We start from the raw sequence: 24469 nt of genomic DNA, 5'->3' as shown, positions 1-24469 counted from the left end.
CCTAAATCAATACATATATATAAAGCAGGAACTTTTCGAGCGATATTAGAGAGTCCAACTTTTTTAGAAATCCTAACAATAGTAGATTTCGAAAAAAAATTAATAAATAAAATAAAAAAATTAATAAATAAAATTATCCTAAGAAAAGTAGATTTCTTAATATTGAAAATAAATTTTATTAAAACTATCCTAATATAAGTAGATCAAATATATCTTAATAAAATTATCCTAATATAAGTAGATTAAAATGATCAAATAAATAATGGACATTCGTAATAGTTCAAGTTATCATTTTTATTTTTGTCCCACTTATGGTATCATACATTTGTAGTTGGTATTCTAGCATTAAAATAAATTGAAGGAGCGGGTGGATAAATAATGAATTTATTTGATTAAAGTGTTATGTTAATATGATGTAATGTAATCTTACTTAGTTACACGGAGTATCAACTACGATTCCATCAAAATATAGTCACTAAATAATCATTGAAGTGTGTGTATATACATCGTAAATGTCTCCATATACATTCAAGTGGTCAATGCATATAAAACAATACACCGATCTATATATGTTACTATTTTTGTTTCATCAATTTACTCTCTATAAGAATGTAGAGATAATTAGGTGGAGAAACGAAAGAATTAAATTAGAATTTGGCAGCTTGGACAACTCAAGGCTTTTTGTAACAATGGAGCAACTCATATTATTATTCATATGATGAATTACTGGTCATTTCTAAACTCACGCATTAGCCTAGATTTCGAATAAGATTAAGTATGAAAGAGTTTTAATAATTTAAACTACAAATTATTAAAGGCCTCAAGAGTAAGGGTGGGCATAATCCGGTTCCGACCGGAAAAATGGACCGGTCCCGACCGGAACCAGAGTGGAAAAATCCGGTCCAGGACCGGTATTTTCCGGTCCAGACCAGCTTGGACCGGAATGCCCGGAATTATTGTTATTTTCATTTTTTTTTCTTAAAATTGTATTTTTAATTCCGGTTCAACCGGTCCGATCCGGTCCAATGGACCGGAATTTGAAAAAGTGGATAATTCCGGTCCAACCGGTAGGATCCCGGACCGGAATTTTTGTAATCCGGTCCGGTCCCGTACCATGAATTTTTCCGATTCCGATTCTGTTTCCGGTTCTGGTCCGGTTTTGAACCGGTGCCCAGCCCTACTCAAGACTGTACATATGTTATGGTCATTAATTAATTATATCAAAAGAACGCACAGTATGTTTTAGTTTGACCAAATCTTGCTTGTGCACTACGTAGTATCTACTCAACCATGTATCTTTGTGTTTTAGTATTGGTTTTACATACTAGGTAGAATTCTATTTACTCATATTTTTAATTAAATTTATATTTACTTAGATTTCTATGTATATAGGGGTAAAATTTGAGATAGATGATCAAAGATTATGCAGCCTTCAAAAGATTTTAAAGTATATTGATTTTTTTGAATTTTTGATGTATTCGAAAGCTTTTAAAGTATATTGATTTTTTGAATTTTTGATGTATGTATATATTTTACTAATTAACCGAAAGGTAATTGATTTTTTGGTAAAATGACATAATGAGTACTTCATATTTTTTGGTACAAATGAGGGGGGAAGCCCCGAAAACTAACTACTAACTATAACACGAGGGAAAGCGACACCAAAAACATCCTCCCGAAGGATCGAATATAGCTCAGGAAGAGGAGCGTCTAAATGCGTAATGAAGGAACCCGAATTGACCCCAAAGTTTGCTAAGAAATCAGCGGCTCTATTAGCTTCCCTATAAGTGTGTTCCCGCTTGACTGTCCACCTCATCTCTATAAGTACTTCATATTTAATATTATAAATAGAAGGATTAAAAAATTGGTAGCTTTTACTCTTATTTTGGTAAATAATTTATCTACCAAATACTTACAAAAAATTAAGATAAATGAAATTTTGGTCAAATAAGCTTAAGCTTATTTCTTGGGAACAAGGCCATATGAGATTTGTCATGATCTTCGAACCATTCTCATATCAAATTGATTTGTTTTTGATGTTTCATTCTGGGCATGTTTACTTGCTTTTGAGACTATTGTTAGGAATTGATCTAAAGTTTTTTTTTAAAAAAAAAAATTTATAATTTGATTAATAGAATAAATAGTTATTGGATCAGAATAAATATTAGCAATTAGACATTGTAAATTTGTAACGCAAAGTATGTATATAGTCCATCATCACGAGGAACAGAATAATAAGTAATTGTATCAAAATAAATGTTAGCTAAGAATAAAAATGGTTAGCTCTACAATAAGAAAAAGAAAATTTGATCAAAAAGGAAATCTATAACAAGTGTCCAATTATATCGCATTTATCTTGGATGAAGCGGATATAAATAAAGTTTTAGGTTCAAACTGATTTTAAATCATGTCAACCATGGGATTTAGACATGGGTACAAATAATATCAGAATTATTTAAGAAAACTATAGAATAAACGAGTATACAACATTTAAATGGAACGAAACTATTTTAAGATTACCACAAGTTGAAGCGAGTATGGTTTGAAAACTTTATCCGCGACAACTAGGGGCATGTAATTTTTCTATTAAATACGGGTATGAGAAAGTCTACATCCGTCATGTCCCCTCCCCCGTATGGCATCCTTGCTTTTAGGAGTCATTTTTTTGGTTCTGCGAGACTTGACAGAGTATTTTAGTCGGGTTATATTTTGGGAGCAAAATTCATTACTTTTAGGAATTGACCAAATGTACTTCATCCTCTTCGCAATGATCGTTTGTATTGCTTTTACACAGTCATCAATGGGGTAGTTTGACCATGATTTTAGACATATTAATGGTCAAAGTTATTAAAGTTTGACCCCTAAAAAACAAGTTGGAAGATGTTTAAGAAGGGAAGGGAGTATCCATGATGATTTTCTTTTAATATAACTCATAATGATTTGTTTAAGAAGCAAGGTGAGTCTTAGACCAAGTGCGGTATGCCGATTATGTTGTTGAGAATTTAGGAACATTAACTCTGTAAGAGGATTATGTAAGGGGATCTGTCTTATTATAAATCGCCTTGGAAAATTCGTAGTAGAAGGGAAGATAATTACAGGTTTCAAAGTCGGCAAAATGTACTTAACTCGAGGATAGTAATGACTTTCTCGGATGCGAAGATTCCTTTCGTTCTTAAGCGGAGACAATATACATTGAACCTGTTCTACACCATGACAATAAACAAGAGTCATGGACTCTTGTTTATGTGTCGAAACCAATATTTAGTAATGGTCAGCTTTACGTAAAAGCATCAAAAACATTGTCATCCGAGGGATTTAGGTTCTTATTGATGATAGAGACCAAAGGTATTAAGGCCACACGAAGAACATTATTTACAAAGAAATTTTCACAAATTTACAAAATTAGGTGTCGTATTTGATATTTTGCATGAAACTCCAAAGGATAAGTAGTCTTAAGTATAAATAGTCAAAGACTATTTTGGTAAAAAAATTGATGGTGCGTGAAACAATAAGAACGATAACTCTAAAATTCAACTATATCTATGAATGTTATACAAGTAATATAGTTAATACCAAATGCTACAACGTTTTCGTTGCGTTTTTGTTATTGGAACTGATGATTAATCGATCATCATCTAAATCAACCCCCAAAATTTTGTTTGCTCCCATTTTCAGCACGATTTTAGTTTTTATTAAATTTAAAAATTTTGCGAAAGGTATATAGGGAGCAAATACTCTTAATTGTAAAAATAGTCAAGGTAAAATTAAAAATTATGTTGTAAGAGATTTAACATTTTCTTTGAACATACTAAGTATATATAATCTTGACACCAGTTATTTTACATAACATTCATATCATTTTTTTTAATTAAAAACCAGTTGTGCCGGTAACAATGAAAAAACTAACAACATACTATAACTATGTCACTTGATATTATACTATATAATGACAAAGCTTTTATGTTAAAAACACTAATTCATCGGTGATCAACTAAACCAACCACGAATTTTTTTTTCATCAATGATTAGTATATATTTTAACATATAATCCTATTGGGAGCCCCGTGCATCGCACGGGCTTTCCAACTAGTATTTATAGAAGACTAAAAGATGGCCAATTTCCTTAAAATAAAATAATTAAGTAGCATAAACATGCACATTTATGGTATTAATTATTATCATCATAAAATTATATATTAAATTTAAAATCTATGAAATTTTATTAAACTTTATAGTTTATTAGATTTATATATATATTTAAATTATTTAACATACAAAAATATAATAAGTAGGTTATAAATAATTCAAGTTAGATTCCATAATATATAAATTGCATAATTTTTTCAATTTGATTTAATCCATATATGCAATATATTTATATAAATATATAACCCTCTTAAAATTGCATGCCTAAGTAATAAAAGTAATTTCGTCAGTAAATAAAAGTGTTCCGGGTGTAATTCCGAAGCAGCTATTTGTTATCACTCGTGGCTTGTAGAATGACGTCTTTGGTTGAATCCTTCTTTCGGCCTCTCCTGAAACAATGAACAAACTGAGGGCTCGGCTTTGGCCGAGCGTACTCACTCCGACGCTCAAGTCAGTGAACTTAAAGAGATAAGTTGTGTGTTACTTGGCGAAGTATATGTTGTAGAGAGATAAGGAAGATATTACCAGATTATGAGGTGTTTAGGTTAAAGTGTGGATCCTTTCCTCAATGAGAGTTGAGGAGTATTTATAGACTTTCACCTTTTGTCACGTAGTGGCCAAGTGGCCAAGTGGCTAGCGGTGGAAAGATCGATCTACCCTCGGCCGAGGGACCCATGGCGGCCGGCGGGCCCCTGTTGACTCCATGCCGAGGGGTTTTGGATATGAGTACGCGGATATGCGCCCCTACCGGCTAGTTGTCCTAGCCGAGGCACAAGAGACAGCCGAGTCAGCTGCGTCGTTAAGCTTGTCTAAGTCGTTGACTTGCTGTGGATATCTTTGACCTTGCTCAATATGTTGACTCGGTCAGCGGGTGCAGAATATGCCCCATCAATTTGCCCCCAGCGTAGTCTATGCCGTGGTATGGACCTTCGATGAGTGTTGAGCGTATTCTGCGCAAGTTGAAATTTTCTGCCCCGGCTTCTTCTACCTCGGCTTGGTTCTGCTTAGGCCGTACCATATCCCCCCTCCACATGGATGTGTAATGGACATCAGATGTGGAAAAGATAGTGGCGCTGGCCGAGACCGAGGTTGTGAGTGCCGTGTGCTTTTGATTGCCCCACCCGGTCTTTGCCAAGCTTGGTTGAATCGGGGTCGTTTGGCAAGTAGATACCAAGGGGCGTGTTGAAGAAGATATGTCGATTGGCATTCTGCCAAGGAGCGTGTTGAAGAAGTTTTATAACTGTTTGTCGATTGACATTCCATGGCTGCATGCTTGACATGTGTCTCGTTGTTGATTGGTTGACGCTTCATGGGCTTTGCCCTGATTGGTCGGATTTGAGTGGGCTTTGCCCTATAAATAGGAGAGTTAGCCCCTGAATTTGGCCTTCCAAATTCATTTTCTCAAAAAAATTTCTTCTTGCTTAACTTTCTTTGACGAAACTTCTCTCTAGTCTTCGAAGCGTTACTCCGGCGTAGCACTTTTTCTTCAAGGTAAACAAACAAATTTTCAACTTTTAATTGTTAAGTTTTTTGTTGTGAACATGTCTTCTGCTGATGCCGGTCCTAGTAACCGTGCGCCGGGGGGTTCCCCGTCGCGTCTTGATGAAGAGGAGGCACTAGCCGCCATCCCGATAAGGTCTGGGGGCCCTAGGTCTCCTTCTCCTGAAGTTGATCCAAAAGCTCTGGGGGATTGGGAGGATGATGATGATGTTGATGATGACGGTGATGATGAGGAAAGGGCTCATCCTAATAAGGAGAGGCCGTACATCATGGATCACGGCGACGCCTGTAAGGTCTGCCCTGACCGTGCTTGGACCCACAAGTTTGCCAGTTGTTCTGGTCCTGACGTTTTCGAACGTCACTTCTCCTTCGGCAGGGAGTATAGTATTGTAATTCCTGAGGAAGGTCAGGCGGTCTGTTGCCCTCCTCCGGGCTGCATCGGCGTATACATCAGACACCTGGAGTATGGGCTCCGGTTTCCTCTGAATGAACACGTTATGGCCATAATTAAAGCCATGAACGTCGCCGTGGCCCAACTGCACCCGTTGGCCATTAGGACTATAGTCGGCTTTGTGTGGCTCTGCCTTTTCAAGGGGGAGGTCCCGACGGTGAACTTATTCCGCCGGCTCCATCATCTTCGGCCGTCGGCCCCTGGTCGCGTTGGGTGGTACAGCGTGCAGACGGAGCCGGGTTACGTCTCCGTTGATAAGCTTTCTTCCTGCAAGGACTGGAAAGATCGGTGGGTGTACGTTGAGGTTCCGGAGAATTATCCACTGCCCCGGTCCTTCCAGCACCAAGTCAATTTGCGGTGTGAGAGTAAGGCGGAGCATGATAAATGGGTCTCCCGGAGTAAGCTTAAGATGAATGCCAGCAAGGTCCCTCTTAATGCGGATGAGAAACGGGCTATGAGCCTTTTTGAGGTGGAGAAGAATGGGATGCCGAAGGGATGGATTCCTCCGACGCAGATCATTCTTCAGGATGCGCCGCTCTGCCACGTCGGCCTCATACCGGCCCTCGAACGGGGTGAGTGGGGTCGGTGTGAGGCCCATCCCTGCTTTTAATGTTTCTGTTATTTGAACTTTGATTTATTTCTTCTACTTAACCCTTGCTTCGTTTCCTTTGCAGACCATTTTGGCTCGGATCTGTCTGAAGATATCCTTGGGAGAATGGGACTTGATAAGAACAAGCAAGTTGTTGATTTGCATCCTAAGGCCCAGGCTCGTGATCGCAGACCGACGCCGAATGATCTCATGGATCAGCAGCTGAAAGGCTTAAATACGACGGCGGCCCAGGCGAAGGTTGCTGGTAACATACCGCGCCGAACGCGGAAAACAAAGTCTTCGGCGGCGACGGCGTCAACATCAGTTCCACCTCCACTCCCTTCAGTCGAAAAGGAGACGGTGGAGGTCGTTGATATTACCGCCGAGGAGGTGGTCACCTTGGCAGTGGAATCTCCTCTCTTCCGCAAGAGGAAAGAGCCTACACGCCGCCGATGCTTCTCTCTCTACGCTGCCGGTGCCGGCAAAGAAATGCGACCTCCGACCAAGAAGGCCAAGCATGGTACAGATCTATCCTGTGGCTCAGACTTAGCCGGTTCATTAGGCGTTCCTGATGACAGGCTCTCTAGTATGTCCATGTATGTTGACACGGATGCTTTAATTGAATTTTTTGTAGATCAACCGCCGTCGTCTACCGGGCACGTTGTTGAACGGCGTGCTGAGAAGAAAATGCGCAGAGCAAGTGGTCAAGATGCCACCGTCGTCACCTCCTTCCCTCGGCCTACCCCATCCAGTTAGGTCGGAGGGCCTAAGTTTGGCCAGGATGCTGTCGAAGTGGGCTGATACGGCCGGTGCTCTTATTGTGGAGCAAGAGAAGGCCATTGCTGAAGCTGCCCCACAGCTCGAGCGGCGCAAGCTTGAACTCGACGCTGCGAACAAGGAAGCTAAGAGGGCCAAGGCTGAGGCTGAAGAGGCAGTCCGTGCTGAGAGAAAACTTAGGGAGGACGCTGAAAAGGCAGTCCTCGCTGAGAGAGCCAAGGCCGAGGCTGCGGCGGCTGAGGCTGCTAAGCTGCTGGAGGGGCGTGAGCAGGCTCAGAAAGTCGCCGACTTCAATGCTAAGAAGAGGGACGAATGGAAGGGCATGTTTCAGGCCCGGGGAAGGTGGTCCTAATAAGGATGCTATCATCGCCCAGAGGGAGGAGGACATTGAGACGCTCCAAACCGTTATCCTCCCTAACATGTGCGCCCAATACCGGGACCTGGTCGAAGAAGCTGCCAGGGAAGCGATAGGGGAGCTCTTTCTTGATGGCTCCTTTCCGTGGCCAAAATTTGATGAGCTGCTTGATGACAAACTTGAAGCTAAGGAGAAGGCCGCGGAGGCGAAGGCCAATGAGGAGGCAAGGGTGAAGAAGGAGGAAGAGGTGGCCGCGGAGAAGGCGGCCCTTGCTGAGAAGGCTAAGGCGGCCAAGGAGGAAGCTGAGAGAATGAACGCAGCTGAGGCTGCTGAGGCTGAGGCTGCCAAGACAGCTGAGGCTGCCAAGACAGCCTCTGGGTCGCCTACCCAAGACGATGCTGCTAACGTTGCTGATGGCAAGCGGCAACAGGCATAGGGAGACGGGCGGTCGTCACCAGGTTCACCCGGCATCTCGGATAGCTTCAGCTGTTCCGGGGCCAACTATTAAGCCTTTCCTCCCTGCCATCTTTTGGCGCTTCAAATGATATGTCTGTAACCTTTTGTTTTTCTTTTCCTTGTATTTTGTAAAACTTTGGTAGGTTGTGTTTTGGCTTATCCCTATGGGGACGGCCGTCGTCTGTATTCTCCTTACTTGTAATCATTTTTTTAATAAAGCTTGTTTATTGGCCTCCGGCTTGGCCGGGGTTTTGATCACAATCCTTCACTTGTCTTCTTGCGTTATTAATTGAGCGCTTTTTCGTTTTTACCTTCGGCCTGGCCGAGGCAGCTAGAATGCGTATCTCAACTGTGTTTAACGTCTTTTTTCTTAAACATGTTAGCATGTTGGTCGCTTACTCTTTCACTCTCGGTATGGCCGAGGCGTCCGATTTGCGTTTCCAACCGCCGTTGTGAACATGTTAGCGTATCGACCGTTGTGTCCCCTGCCAGGCCATCGGTTGGCCGAGGCGGCTAGAGGTTACGGCTCGACAGCGTTCGTATCTGTAGACATATTGATCGCTTCCTCTGCCAGGCCTTCGGTTGGCCGAGGCGGCTAGAATTGCGTCTCAACTGTACTTATACGTTCCTAAGGCATGTTGGTCGCTTTCGCAGTATCAATCTACGCTTGGTTGTGATCGCTGTGGCGTCTACTTCTTGGGGTGACTGCCCGGCTTGGGCCGTGGCGTCTACCCCGGTATGACTACGGAGGGGATAAACACTTTGATGGAAAACTTGGATGATTCTTTATTAGATATAAACACGCGTCGGGGTGCCAACAGTTGTCTTGGACACCTCAGCCGCTATACAAAGTATTTCCTGAGATTGTCAGTGTTCCAATGGCTCATCAAAGGCACACCCTCCATGTCTGTCAGCCGGTATGTACCTGGCCTCATTTCTTCAACCACTTTGTAGGGACCTTCCCAATTAGCCGTCAATTTACCATGAATGTTCCCTTTGTTGGTGGCGGCTGACTTTCTTAGGACTAGATCTCCTACTTTTAAGTCCCTTTTGTGGACTCTTCGGTTGTAGGCTCTTCTTATTCGGTTTTGGTATACTGCCAAGTTGAGGCGTGCTGTGTCTCGGCTTTCTTCGACCAGGTCTAGGGAGGTTCTAAGACCTTCCTCATTTTAAACCGGGTTAAAGGTGGCCGTTCGAATGCTCGCACCGTTGCTTCAATTGCGGGACGCCGGACCCGTAGACTAAGTGGAATGGACTGTACCCCGTTGCTTCTTTCTCCGTGGTTCGCAGGGACCACAGGACGCCGGGTAGTTCATCGGCCCATCTTCCCTTTAGGTCTTCAACTGTCTTCTTCAAACCGTTGAGGATTGTTTTATTGGCTGCCTCCGCCTGTCCGTTGCTCTGTGGGTGGCAGACGGAGGAGTATGCAAATTTGATACCAAGTTCCTCCAACCAGTTCATTATTGTGTCACTCCAAAACTCTCGGCCGTGGTCAAATACCATGACTTGGGGTAACCCAAAACGAGTTATGACATTTTCCCAGATTACCTTTCTTACGGCCGCCGTGGTCTTGGCAGGTACCGCTACAGCTTCAACCCATTTGGTGAAGTAGTCAACGGCGACAATCAGGTACTTTCTTCCTCCGGATGCCGTTGGAAATGGCCCTAGTAGATCCATCCCCCACTGTGCAAAAGGAAGGGGACTAAGTACCGGCTGTAGGTCTCGGGAAGGTGCATGTATCACCGGAGCATGCATTTGACAGATTGTTGCATTTTTGGTTTTGGTTACGAATCCTCAAGCATGGTGGGCCGGAAGTAGCCGGCTCGGAGAGCTTTGTGGGCTAGTGTTCTTGCCCCCATGTGATGACCACAGATGCCTTCGTGAATTTCTCAAGATATTAGCTCCGCGTCGGCTGGGCCGACACATTTCAAGAGTGGCCTTGTCACGGACCTCCTGTATAATTCTCCTTCAAACACCAAGTACCTTGCTGCGATCCTCTTTATCTTCTGTGAGAGACTGCGGTCCTCCGGTAATTCATTCATCAGTTTGTACTTCATTATCGGAGTCATCCACGTCGTCTCGGCCTCTATGTCGCCCACCATGCCGACGGTCTCAGTAATGCTTTTGGCATTCCTGATGTCCACCAGCACGGTTCGACTGACATTCTTGATGGTTGAACTGGCAAGCTTTGAGAGAGCGTCGGCTCGGTTGTTCTCAGACCTGGGAATGCATTGTATCTGGAAAGATTTCAATTTTGAAGTGTCAGCTTTTACCCTTTCCAGGTATCTTACCATCCCGTCGTCTCGAGTCTCGTACTCTCCTCTGATTTGATTAGCCACTAAAAGTGAATCTGTTTTCAAAATGATGTGCTCCGCCCCGGCGGCTCTAGCTAGCTCGACCCTAGTTATCACCGCCTCGTATTCGGATTCGTTGTTTGAGGCCGAGAAGGTAAATTTCAAGGCGTACTCAAACTCGTCCCCGTTTGGGCTGATGATAAGTATGCCGGCTCCCGAGCATTCGCCGTGGAGGACCCGTCGGTGTATACTTCTCATACTCCGGGGTTTTGCTCTTCTTGATATGTGCACTCGGCCAGGAAATCTGCAAGTGTCTGTCCCTTTATCGAGGGCCTCGGCTTGTATTGAATGCCGGCCGGATAGCTCTCTTGCCCATTTGATGAGCTCACCGGATTGCTCAAATTTTTCCAATGCTTTCTCCAACGGTTGGTCGGTTAAGACCGTCACGGGATGTGCGTCGAAGTAAGGCTTCGATTTCCTTGCGGCAACGACGACAAAGAAAGGCCGCTTTTTTAATCGGTGGGTAATTCCTTTCGGCGGGCAACAATGTATGGTGACAAAGTAGATTGGGTGTTCTTTGTTTGTCTTCTTCTCTCGATGATCACGGCACCGACCGTGGCCGAGGTAATCGCTATGTATAGATATAGCGTCTCCCCAAAGATCGGCCGGACGGGGTTGGGAGAGTTTGAAGATGAGCTTTCGGTTGCTTGAAAGTGCGCTCTGTTCCTCCCCCCCCAAGTCCTTATTTCCCTTCAACACTTTGAAGAATGGGGTGCTCTTGTCGGCCGACCGAGAGATAAAACGGGCCGAGCCGCCATTCTCCCGGCCAACATCATAACCTCTTTTCGATTCCTCGCTCCGGCAGTCCAGGATTGCTTGGACTTTCTCTCGGATTGTCATCAATTCCCCAGGCGCCGACAAGCACGCCGAGGAACTTACCCGACCGGACACCGAAGTTGCATTTCATTGGGTTAAGTTTCATCTTGTATTTCCTTAGTGAACAAAATGACTCGTGTAAATCGGCTAAGTGCTCATTTGTCGGACTTGCTTTTTACAATAGCATCGTCAACGTAAGCCTCAATGTTTCGCCCTTTTTGATTTTGGAACACTTTGTCCACCAGTCTTGTGTAAGTCGCGCCGGCGTTCTTCAAACCGAACGGCATCATTTTATACATGTATGTGCCGTTCGCGGTGATGAATGCGCATTTAGGCATGTCTTCTTCGGCCATGAATACCGATGATACCCCGAGAAGGCGTCCAGCAGGCTCAAGATAGTGTAGCTGCCGTGGCGTCGATTAAGCTATCTATTCGAGGCAAGGGATAACAATCTTTGGGGCACGCTTTATTAAGATTGGTAAAATCTACACACATCCTCCACGCCCCGATGATTTCTTCACCATTACAACATTAGCTAACCACTCGGGATAAGTACAAGGCATGATAAAGCCCGCCGCTAGTAATTTATCTACCTCGGCTTTGATGGCCTCATCTTTCTCGGGAGGAGTTCCTCATCTTCGCTTGACGGGCGAGCGGTGGAGAGCACGTTCGGCTTGTGAACAATTACCTCCCGGCTCACCCCCGGCATCTCGGCGAGCCGAGTAAGCGAAGACGTCTTTGTTCTTCCTCGGCCAGGTCTAGGAGAGCGGCCCTGAATTTTGGCTCCAGTTGACACCGAAAGCGATTCACGGTGCGCCCGGGTCAATTTCCACTTCTTCGGTCTCCGCTCCTTCGACCATGCCGACAAAGCATCCATGAGGTCGCCCTCCTGTTGTAAGGATGGGCTTTTCCCCTTCTTCGACTTCTTCGCCACTTTGAGGGATTGCATGTTGCACCCTCGCGGATATCCGGACGTTGACTACTTCGTCTTTTTCGTCCTTTGAGACGAGTTTATGCACTTCCCCCCGTCCGAGACATACATCGTTGTCGGGGCCCGGATGGACATTACTGCATCGGCCTCGCTCAAGGTGACTCGGCCTATGAGAACGTTGTAGGCGGACGAGCCGTCAATGACCACGAACTCGACATGACGTTCTTAGCCGCATTCCCTCGCCGAACATCACCGGCACTGATTGACCCTGGGGTACCGGCCGCCCGGAAAAAATCGTACAACGGATTGGTGCGGGGGCTCAAGTCCTCAACCTTCGACCGAGGTTGAGAAAGCACTCCCCGAACATGATGTTCGTGTAGGCGCCCGTGTCAATCGTGCACCTCTTGACTGTGTGGTTGGATATGTCCAAGTGGACTACTAGTGGGTCGCTGTGCGGGGCGATGACTCCTTCGTAGTCCTTCTTCCCAATAGTTATGTCGGGGATGTTGGAAGCGGGGATCGCTGTTTTGGGCACAAAGTTGATGGCCTGATATAGTTCGTTCAGGTGCCGTTTGTGCCCATGAGCAGACCCACCGTTCTCGTTGCCCCCGATGACAACATGGATTACTCCTATCCGTTCAAGACGGACTTTTTATTTGAGCCGCCGTATCCTTCTTTTGGCCTCCGGCAACATACTTGCTGAGGCTCCCCTTCCGGATCAGCTCTTCAATGGCATTCTTCAGATGCCGGCAGTTGTCAGTTAAGTGGCCGGTGTGGCCGTGGTACTCACAGTACTGGCTCGTGTCACCGTCCCCCCTCGCCTTGGGAGGCCTTTCCCACTTCTGACCCTCGTTCTTGCTCAGGGCAAAGACCTCGGCAGCAGATACGACCAAGGGGGTGTGACCATTGAACCGCTTTTGGTAGTACGGTCCTGAACTCCCCCCGGCGCCCGCCGAGTTCTGTTTCCTGGCGGATTTGTCAGACCGTGACCTATTATTGTCACGGCGTCCTTCATCCGGGTTGTCCTCCCGTGCCTCTTTCTCTCGAGTGCCCGGCCTCGCTAGGGCCTACCCAGGTTTTGTGGTAGTCCTCCACCTTTATGGCTTGGTCGGCCATCTTTCAAGCGAGTCTAGTTTCAGCCGCCCGCACTTGATGAGCTCGTTTTTAAGTCTCCTCTCGGAGGCCTTTCATCGATGCGAAGGCCGCCAGTTCATTGCTCACTCACGAATCTGCGAACCTTGGCGTCGAACCTCTTCACATAACTCGGAGAGACTCGCCTCCCTCCCCGTCGATAGTCGAGATCCGATGTCTCGACGGCCCTCCTCTTGTTGCAAGAATATTTGGGCCAAAAATGTGTCCCTTAGGTCGGCGTAACAGTATACCGACCCATCGGGTAGCCCCTTGTACCAACTTTGTGCCATCCCATGCAGAGTCGTTGGGAAGACTCGGCACCAAACCTCGTCAGGTTGCTCCCATACCGACATGTAAGACTCGAAAGCCTCGGCGTGGTCGGTTGGGTCGCCTTCTCCTTTGTATGATATGGGTGGCAACTTTAGCTTAGTCGGCACCGGGACCTCTAGGACATAGGCATCGAGGGGTCATCGACCACGTGTCGAATGACACGCGGCGATCGGCTCCTCGCATCCTTAGTCCGGCTCCTCTCCCCGTGGCGGGAAGGGCTTCTTCTCCGACTCTGGTGAGTCGGGCTTCTTCTCCGACTCTGGTGAGTCGGACTTCTTCTCCGACTCTGGTGAGTCAGACTCCTTTCACTCCTTTGGGGCGGGCCTCGTCGGTCTTTGCGGACACACGGTCCTCCCGCGAGTGCGGGAAGGGCTCAGGTCTACCACTTGCACTCTGGGCTCCCCCGGCGTCTTGATATGGTCAGCTTCTTCCAATGCTTCGTTCAAGTTTCTCGGAGTCACTTTTGGGACCCTGATCTCCTGTGGGGGTGCCGCCGCTCTTGTCGTTGTGACAGTGTGAGCCGGCGTGCTGCCCATTAGTTCCAGGAGTAGCTTCAGTTTAGCTGCATCAACCACATGTCCCATGATAGTGACTTGGTCGGCGGGCAGCGGTGTATCTTGTATTATTGGCATCCCGTACGTCGTATCAGTGATACGGCCGGTGGGGGACTGCCCGATTTCAGAGTTGTGGAATGTGTCATCTTGGCAGAATTCAGTTTCCACAAGCACCGTTTCTGGCTGTTTCGACATCTTCTTAGCTCGGCGAATGGGTTTTGTTTTGTGTTTTTTTTTTGTTTGGGAATGAATGTGACTAGCTTCTAGTATCTCTTCCCCATAGACGGCGCCAATTGTTCCGGGTGTAATTCCGAAGCAGCTATTTGTTATCACTCGTGGCTTGTAGAATGACGTCTTTGGTTGAATCCTTCTTTCGGCCTCTCCTGAAACAATGAACAAACTGAGGGCTCGGCTTTGGCCGAGCGTACTCACTCCGACGCTCAAGTCAGTGAACTTAAAGAGATAAGTTGTGTGTTACTTGGCGAAGTATATGTTGTAGAGAGATAAGGAAGATATTACCAGATTATGAGGTGTTTAGGTTAAAGTGTGGATCCTTTCCTCAATGAGAGTTGAGGAGTATTTATAGACTTTCACCTTTTGTCACGTAGTGGCCAAGTGGCCAAGTGGCTAGCAGGTGGAAAGACTGATCTACCCTCGGCCGAGGGACCCATGGCAGGCCGGCGGGCCCTGTTGACTCCATGCCGAGGGGTCTTGGATATGAGTACGCGGATATGTGCCCCCGGGCTAGTTGTCCTAGCCGAGGCACAAGAGACAAAGCCGACAGTGCGTCGGTTAAGTTAGGCTGTCTAAGTCGTTGACTTGCTGTGGATATCTTTGACCTTGCTCAATATGTTGACTCGGTCAGCGGGTGCAGAATATGCCCCATCAAAAAGAATTGTAGTAACATTATTGGATATAGTTATATGATAGTAATTTACTCATTTGAATAGTAAAATTAACAATATTATCAAGGAGATTAGTGAGAGGGGTAGAAACAACAACAGGAGTAGTGAAATAATCAATATTAATGCGGTAATAGTGAAAGTAACAATAATTACGGCAGGAGTAGTGAAATTATCAATGTTAATGCAACAGTAGTGACGGTAACAATAATTACGGCGGGAGTAGTGAAAGTAACCAATGATAATGGCCAAGTAGTAAAATGTTATTACTATGTGTCATTAGTAAGAGTGAAATATTAATAGCGGAAGTAGTGAATTTGTCTCAAAATTTATTTCATTGTAATTTTAGGATATGTTATAGAAAAATATATTAATGATAAATTTATGAGTTATGCAACTTTAAACACTTTAATTTAATGAAAAAAAATTTAATGGTAGGTAGAGGTAGCCCGGACGAAGCCGGGCACCAATACTAGTAAGACGGGATTTTATAACCATTTTACAGTTAGATGTGTCCACTATTGAAAAACCAGTCACCATAAGCGGTAACACTGCCTCTACCATTGTGGTTACATTTAACTATAAAATGGTCATATATGCCCGTCTGAAAAATAAGACGAAAAGTGTCCGTCTGAAACAAGAATTTGTGAACTTTTAAAAGTGTCTAGAATTTTAAATTACTATATTTCTCAAAAGCTAAAAAAACCATTTTTTTGCCCATAAAAATAGAAGTAGCAATTTGATGCTTCTACTTTTGAAAATCACTATCAGAAAATTAAACTTGAAAAAACAAAAACTCATTTTCAACAAGTTAAGTCAAACATTCTCTATAATTTAAGATCCGGGGGAGTGGTGATTGACCCCAGAACTCTGTGTAATTGTGAAATTAACTCTCATAACTTTCAATTAGAGTAATTTAGCCATATAAGTTTAACATAAGGTACAATTAAACCAAATACAAGAAATCCATTACCAATCCTATAGAAAGAAGGTTGAGAAGAGTATATACTCGATCGAGTTGGTCTGTACTCGATCAAGTGGTGTGTACTCGATCGAGTATCTTTACCACTGAAGACTTTTACGATTTTTCCTAAAAGTCGTTTAATTTATATTATATATACTAAGCTCGTATTAGGTTATTGGTGACGCTTTTAATTACTTTCAGAACTCCTAAACTCTAAGTATTAGTCGGCTAGCATTACTTTGGATCTATCATTCGTTCTTCAATCATTTGTTTACGGTACTTTAATCTTTCTTCATTAATTATTCAATCTAGTTTATTTAATTGCTCTATTGTTCTTATTGCATATCTTTAATTATGTCTTCTATTATTATTGTTGTTGTTAATTCTAGTAACATGAGTAGCTAAATCCTTTATCTAGGCTAAAGGGGATCTAGGTTGATTAGAAGGAGGTTAATGAATTATTCGTTAGTAACATCGCATGAATTATCGTTTGATTATTGTTCTTATTCTAATTAATTGATTTAGGCCTGAATTGGTAATTAGTTTAGTGAATAAATACTCACCGACCGGGTTAGAATTAATATAGGCTACGATAATCAGATAGGTTAAGTATAATTATAGCGATTGCATGTTAAAATGAATCTAAAGGGCATAATTGAATCGACCGATCTTGTGACCTTAGATAATTCGATTGACCTTACAATTGGTTAAAATACACCCCTGAATAGTTGACCTAGTGAACCCGCTCCCTAGACTTTTTAATATTATTGTTTACAAATCTTACTTTATTGCAATTAGTGTTAGCAAACGACCAAACAAAAATCTTCAGGAAAAACGGTTACTTTAAGACACTTTAAATATTAGCAAACTGAATATTACCGCCTCCGTCTGGATTCGACACTTGTCTTACCACTAGCTATTTCTTAGTATCTGTTGGAGTGAGTGTCCTCCACAATAGTGCGTTTACTTAATAAATCTCATTAAAGGAATATAACCGGGATATTTATTATAACGGTTTTTCTAACCTATGTCCACTAGGCATAGGATAAGAAACTCAAAAAGAAAAGAATAAATTAGTCCCTTATATAGTGACTAAAATAGTTAGTCATGTGAGCTTATTATTAATACTGAAGGAAATGTAGATTCATATACATATTAACATACTCATATATGTCTAATTAATTTGTCATAAAATTAAAACGGATTTTATTCATGCAAACAAAATATAAATAGAAGAGAAATCACATCCTTACATTGATGTTTCGGTTTTATTGGGCACAAAAGAAATCTCCTTTTCTTTTGTTCTTGAGCTTTCCTTTATGGATGAACAAGATCTAAGTATAAGATCTCTCCCTAAGCTTTATACCCAAGGCTTAACTCTTAATCTAATTAATATTATTTGAGCTAGTATAATATTAATCTAGTGAAAAATTGAACCAAAAATTGTTTGGTTTATGCTCCTAAAACCGGGTAGGAGAAGGTATTTTTGGAGTATATTATCTCTCTAATTTATCATTAAAATGTAGAGAGGAAATTTTCTTTCTAACACTAGAAATTTTTAATATGAATGAATGAATAATCTTAGAGAGGAAAAACTCTCTAAAAGCCTCTAGGAAAACCGGTTGGGAGGAGCCTTTTTGGGGAGCCAATGCATGCCCATATTTGTCTTCACAAGGTGAGTAGGGTTGCATGGCTACTAAAGCTTTTTAATCATTATGTTTTCTATTTAAAATATAAACACAATTTTACCCTAATACTCCTCTAATATTTCGGCACTTTTGATAATATGAGATCCATATTATTTTTGTCAAATGTCAATATGTCACATGTCATGTGTGACATAAATTTGTCATGTATTTTTAACATATTAAAAATCAACGTATTAATAAAAATACGTCACATACAAAAATCGACTTAGTAATGTCATAATTACTTGTGCCAAAATATTTTACCAATTTATAAATCACAACAGATTGTATTTATAATAAATCATTCAATTCCGATTGTTTCTTTAAACAATAATTTCATCCGAGTAATGATACAATTCAATTACTCAGACCGTATCTCATTTAATCACATTTCAATTTGATACGTAAATTTTACTTCCAAAATCGTCCGTCAATTTTTCAAATAATTTAATTAACTCGCAACATTATACGATTAATTAAATAGTCAATTAAGAGTATTGCCCTTTAGGTATGACCTAGGGGGTCAACTGATCACCACCGTCACACGACAATAATGTCAAACTCTAGTCGACCAATCATTACCGATATATATTTGACCATTGACATAACAATATTACTTCCCAATTGTATTCTTTAAAATGAGATTTAATAATGATATTTAAATCATGTAATCGCACTATTGTTGAGGACACATTTCCCAACAATCTCCCACTTGTCCTCGACAAGTGTGCGTTACCAATTCTCTTGTCCTATTACTATCTCCCACTCAATGCAAGGTGTCTTTCAGGTCGTACTTGCAAGTGATCATATCAAGAGTGGTTTCCTCGATCTGGAGAATAACTGATTGACCGGATTTATCCACTCTGGATACCTTCCGAGCGTGGCCACGCATTTCCAGTTCATTACTCCTCGAGTGGCCCTGAGATATTATTTTAACCCTGACAAGGGGATGGACAATTCCTATCGCACTCATTCCCTTCGACTAGCCACAGCCATCATAACCCAAAATATGCCCATTTGACCCCATTTAACCCCATTTACGAAGGTCGTAGTAACACAAATCAAAGTTAATCTGAAACTGAGCCATCTTAGGTGAATAGTCTTTAGTCAAAAGAATCGACTCATTTGAATACTATAGCAGCTCTCGCCACGACCAGGCTATATAAATTGCCAGAACTCTATAAGCGGTCATAAGGCCCGACAAAACGTTCCTAACAGTCTGCCTATGTGATCGACTAGTCATCTCACATGACTCTATGGCACTTGAACTTGCCATCAATCGCATCACACTCTAGTTACTTCGAGACGTCACCTCATACAAGTAACTATGGGCAAATACAATGTTAATCCGTGTTCACTTTAACGGGGTTCAATTGTCTCCACAACCCGTTTGGATGTAACAAAGTATAATAAAAGAGTTTTAAAAATAAAACTCGAACGACAAATGTGATTATCACATATGAACAGTCAATGCTTGATTACTATTTCATATTCTATAATCTAATTTGATCTTGTACGTAGTTGTTCATTTCAATTCAATTGAAATGACATGACTCATAATGTTTAGCCTTTGAGAAGGCTTTGGTTAGTAGGTTTTATCAACTTCTTGTACCTTACTCAACCTTACTACATACTCGTTTTCCTTTGTAATGTATACATTTGCATTACAAAACTTTCTGAGTACGTGTCGAGATCCAATCAAGACATAGGCCCTCTAGCCTAAGAATAGCTCCCACTGTCTTCACAAATGTGCGGGACTCATCCCTCTTGCACATCTCATGATCGCAAGTGTACTCAATTTCCGTTATAAATATCTCTCATTGTTCTTTATTGCCTAGAACGATTCTAGAAAATCTACTTCTTAATTATCATAGCCACAATGGTATCTTAACCATCCTAATGTGTTTTGATTATGGTTTTGTCGGAAACCATGCGCAACCTCAATTGTCAATTGTTACTTGTGTAACACCCTTACACAAAATTGCATCATAAACACTCTGCTTTACTTTCTTAATGCTTCTGCAAGCACTTAAGGGTAATCTTTATATACTAGGTAAAGATTACTTAAATTCGATTTTGAAAACAGTTCATCATACTCAAAGCATATGAAGTGTTATACATCATTTCTTTTTAATTGATTCGGCAGCGGAAGCAAATGAAATCAATCAAATATGTTCAATTTAATTGAACTAGTCATGAATCTTATCAACATAAGACTTCTTATTGACGCTAATATCACGTGGATTTATCTTCATAAATCTGGATATTAAAGATGTATTGTAATACTCCAAAAGTCTTAAATCATTCCTAATGATCAATATGTCATCCACATATCGGACTAATTAAAATTTCCGTAACTCCCACTAAACTCCATGTATAAACACAACTTCTCGACTTATCGAGAAATGTTTTATCACATGATTAAAATGTTGATTCTAACTCATTGATGTCCTACTTAAGACCCTCTCTTAAGTTTCACATTATCTTAGGATTGCAAGAATCTACTAAACTCAAGACATGTATTGAATACATTCCTTCTATTGAAGAAGTGGGTTTTAGATTCACTTGCTATGTATTTCATAACCTCATAATGAAACACAATCCCTAAGAAGATCCAAATAGACTTAAGCATTTCAATTAGTGCAAAACCCTTTGCAACCAATCTTGCTTTGAAATATCTCTTTATTAGTGCAAAACTCTTTGTCACTAATCAAGCCTTTTTGTTTCGGATTTTCATGGCTCTAAGCCTTGTATTGAGTTGTGACTTTAAACACTCTTATGTAAGTCATATGTTCATTACTTTCTAGAAGTAATCAACTTGAATCAAACAATTTCTTTTGTAAGTTATAAGCTCTTTACTTTCTTAAAAGTAGCATGAATTCATCATTTTTAACAAGTGACGAATTTAACCTCCTAGGTTTTAAAGAAACAATGTCTTACACAAAATGTCTCATGTAGCCAAGAAAGACAGGTTTCTTGCGACATAACATTCTCTGTGGCATTCTTTGTGGCTCTTGAATAATTTCTCCCACTCTGTCTTCTAAAAATAAACTTGTATTTTAGAAAGACAGCTTCACGAGCCGCAAACCCGTCGTACTCGTGATAATTTAAGAGGGAAAAATGAGCATTTGTTTCTTGTGAAAACTTACAAACATGGTACCCTTACCATTTCATATCACATATGATTCGATTTAGTGGAAAAATAATCTAGACAAAATGATAAAATCCCCAAAAGGATCAAGTAACTCAAAGTAACTTGATCGAAGTCCAAACCTTATCAAATAGCGTTTGAATTCTTATCCAATCATACATTATCCCATAATGCGTGTTAAGAGAGATTAATTTGTGATACTATATCACAATTCATTTGGCTTATATCAAAGTCTTCACTTTGATAATCCCATCACGACTAAATCGTGATTACTTGAACTCTTTGAAATTCTTCAAAGATTTCTCTATTTACCTTATTAAGTGAACATATTAGTGTCAACTTAAATCGTTGGTAAAAGATAATGATCAACCTATTTTGGATCGTTGATTTACAACCTCGATCTCCTTTTCAACCAAAAGGCACGAGACATCTTGCTTTGAATACAAGATACGCATAAACCATTAACAATCTAATGGCTTCAAGAGTACTCGATAACTCTTTGCGTTCATCATTTCAAAATTTAAGGTTTAATCTTGGGTTACCAATTTGAGTCTTACATCATCTACATGATATATCATTCTAGTTTGGTTTAGAATATATTCACCTTGATAATGGGCCAGCCATACATCAAATCGTGGTGTATAGGGTCACAAAAGTGAAACCTCTTTTGCATCTTAACAAGTTTATATTCTTATTTAGAGTTAATGCACTTAATAGTCATAATTAAGTACAACTTTAAATCCAAAAACTAGATTGAGTACACAATTACTCTATCTCTCGACTTCATTGTTGCTAGTCGTCATATTCTAATCATCCTATGTATCAAACATAATGATGAAAACCACCACCGGTTTCTAATATTGACGAAGTAATACTAGCAAAACTTATGTTTAACCAAATAAACACTTAACGAAGAAGGTCCCATTAGATGTCACACAACTAACTTGTTGATTCTTCAATAATTTGGGGTAGTTTCCTTTCTCGTGTCTAACATTTAAGACAATGGAAACTTTATCGGTCGGGATTGATAGGTTTAGTATCGTCATTCTCAACAACTTTACCTTTAACATTACCTTGTATCAATTCCATTATAATCTTTACTTCTTGAACCTCGTCCTTATCTTAACGGTTTAAGAGAATGCTCCCACTTAATTCAATGAGTCTTTGCTTTGAGAAGCAAAGTTGAATTCATGAAGATCACTCTTCATTTGTTCGTTTTAGTCTTAAAACTTTCATTGAAGTGGTTGCGTTATTTTGGTCAATTACGAATTCTGACAAAACTAATTACCAAAACAACTTATCGCTTTAATGTACTTAATTCATTTAAGTACATGAAACATAGTCCATTGTAAGTAGAAGTGTTAGTCAAGAATCAAAAACCTGTTTGATAATGAATAACTTTAATCTATACTCTTTACAAGAGATCCTTAGCAATGGTTAATACGAGGTCTTTAGAAGAAAATTCAAATTTTGTCTTTAGTTACGATGTTTTAATGGAGTTTTGAATCAAAAACGAAATGATATCGTATATGAATAGTGGTAAAGAAATAGAACAATATAAAAACGGAATAGTGGAAAACTTAACATTTATCGTTTTATTAATACTTGAAAAACAAGTATAGCATTTACATAGTGACCTCTACCCAACTATGATAAATGATTCCAAGACCCAAATTCATATCGACTTAGGCACGGTATGGCCGATGAAACCCTTATCAATATAACTCGGTGGATTAACGCTTTAATCGATTCTACTTTTAGAACTCTTGGTCGATAAAATTACTCTAATATTTATCTATAGCCCGGAACACATGCAACTACGGTCGCGAATACTTCCGTTGAGCTCAATCCAAATTTCGAATAAATGTGTCCATTATCCAAATCCACATCAACTTGGGCACGGTATGGTCGATGAAACCCTCATTAACATGAACTCGGTGGATTAACACTCATCACCCACTTCCCTTACGTAACAAGGTTTGTACCCCGGTAGGGCCGAGTGCACTCCCTCGCGAAATAGGTTTTCATGGTTTCTACTATTTGGTAAGGCTATGTCTCAATTGTTTGTTTTAGCGAGAGGTCATGTCAATTTATTATCTATCACGTTTTAAGTGAACTAAAGCGGTGAACTCGATAATTCTAATTGACACGGTCGATAAACTCGATGAAATGACAATGCATGTTTAGTTATGGCGATTTAGCGATGCATGTGACATAAAATAAAATGCAAGCATAAAATAAATAAATCCTAGTATGGCCTTTCCTAAAATAGAAAAACTCTTTAACTATTACAAATTCGGAAACCAACTCCATTGGTCCCTTGAACTTCGGTTGTGGCACGCATCTCGAGGTAACACCGTCTTTATGTATCGCCATTCTTGAAGAAATCCGTCTTTGGGAACTCCGGAATGAATAAAATTACATAATAAATTACATAATTTCCTATTATACATTTGTAACTAAATAAAATAAATCTATTAAATTACAAAACGGTGATACGAGATCACAATAAAAATTACAACCGAATCGATATTCCCATACATTTCGGGAAATACCAATTAAAATCTAAGGCCATACTAAGTAAAATTACATAATTCAAAATTACATAAATTAAAATTATGACAATCATAAGGAAAATGCAGCATTATAATATGTATGAACATGCTCAATTTTATGCTAAATCGCCTTTAAATAGCCAATATCGTATATTACTCGGTTTTTACGGATTTGCGTGATTTCAACATTTTATAATCACAAAAATACATAAACTCATATTTATGCATAAGTTAATTACCCTAACCTCTTAGGACTCAAAATATAGTCTTCACTAATAATTTGACCATAATTAACTTTTATATACAAAATTGTTCATAAATGGACCAAAATTACAAAAATAAGCTATTAAACTTCAAATAAATCACAAAATTTCAAATAAATTCAAAATTTGAAATTTAAATTCATGAACATTCTGGAAAAATTCCATGACACTCATAATGTTCAAAATCTTAGGTTAAAAATTTCGAAAATTTACCGGAAGAACAATGTTGCGGTTTATCGATTTTTTAATAAAATAATCATAAAAACATGGAAAAATTATTTTCACTAACTTTTCAATTTTAGATCTGAAAAAGATAATAAAATGCAACATTAGACGTTTTTCCTAAGTCATAGATTATGTTTTATTAATTTTCACTAATAATGTCACTATTTATGCTATTTTTCTTCAAAAATTCATAAATCATGCTAAAAGACTTCTTTATAGCCAATTATTTTACACACATCTTGTAAAATTGCATGTGACAACATATTAATTTTCTATGACCAGATTCGAAATTTAACTCATATTAACCTATTTTTCTCTTAAATCCGTATTT

Source organism: Silene latifolia, chromosome 3 (assembly GCF_048544455.1).
Source record: "Silene latifolia isolate original U9 population chromosome 3, ASM4854445v1, whole genome shotgun sequence".
NCBI classification, from domain to species: domain Eukaryota; kingdom Viridiplantae; phylum Streptophyta; class Magnoliopsida; order Caryophyllales; family Caryophyllaceae; genus Silene; species Silene latifolia.
This window is presented reverse-complemented; position numbering follows the sequence as displayed.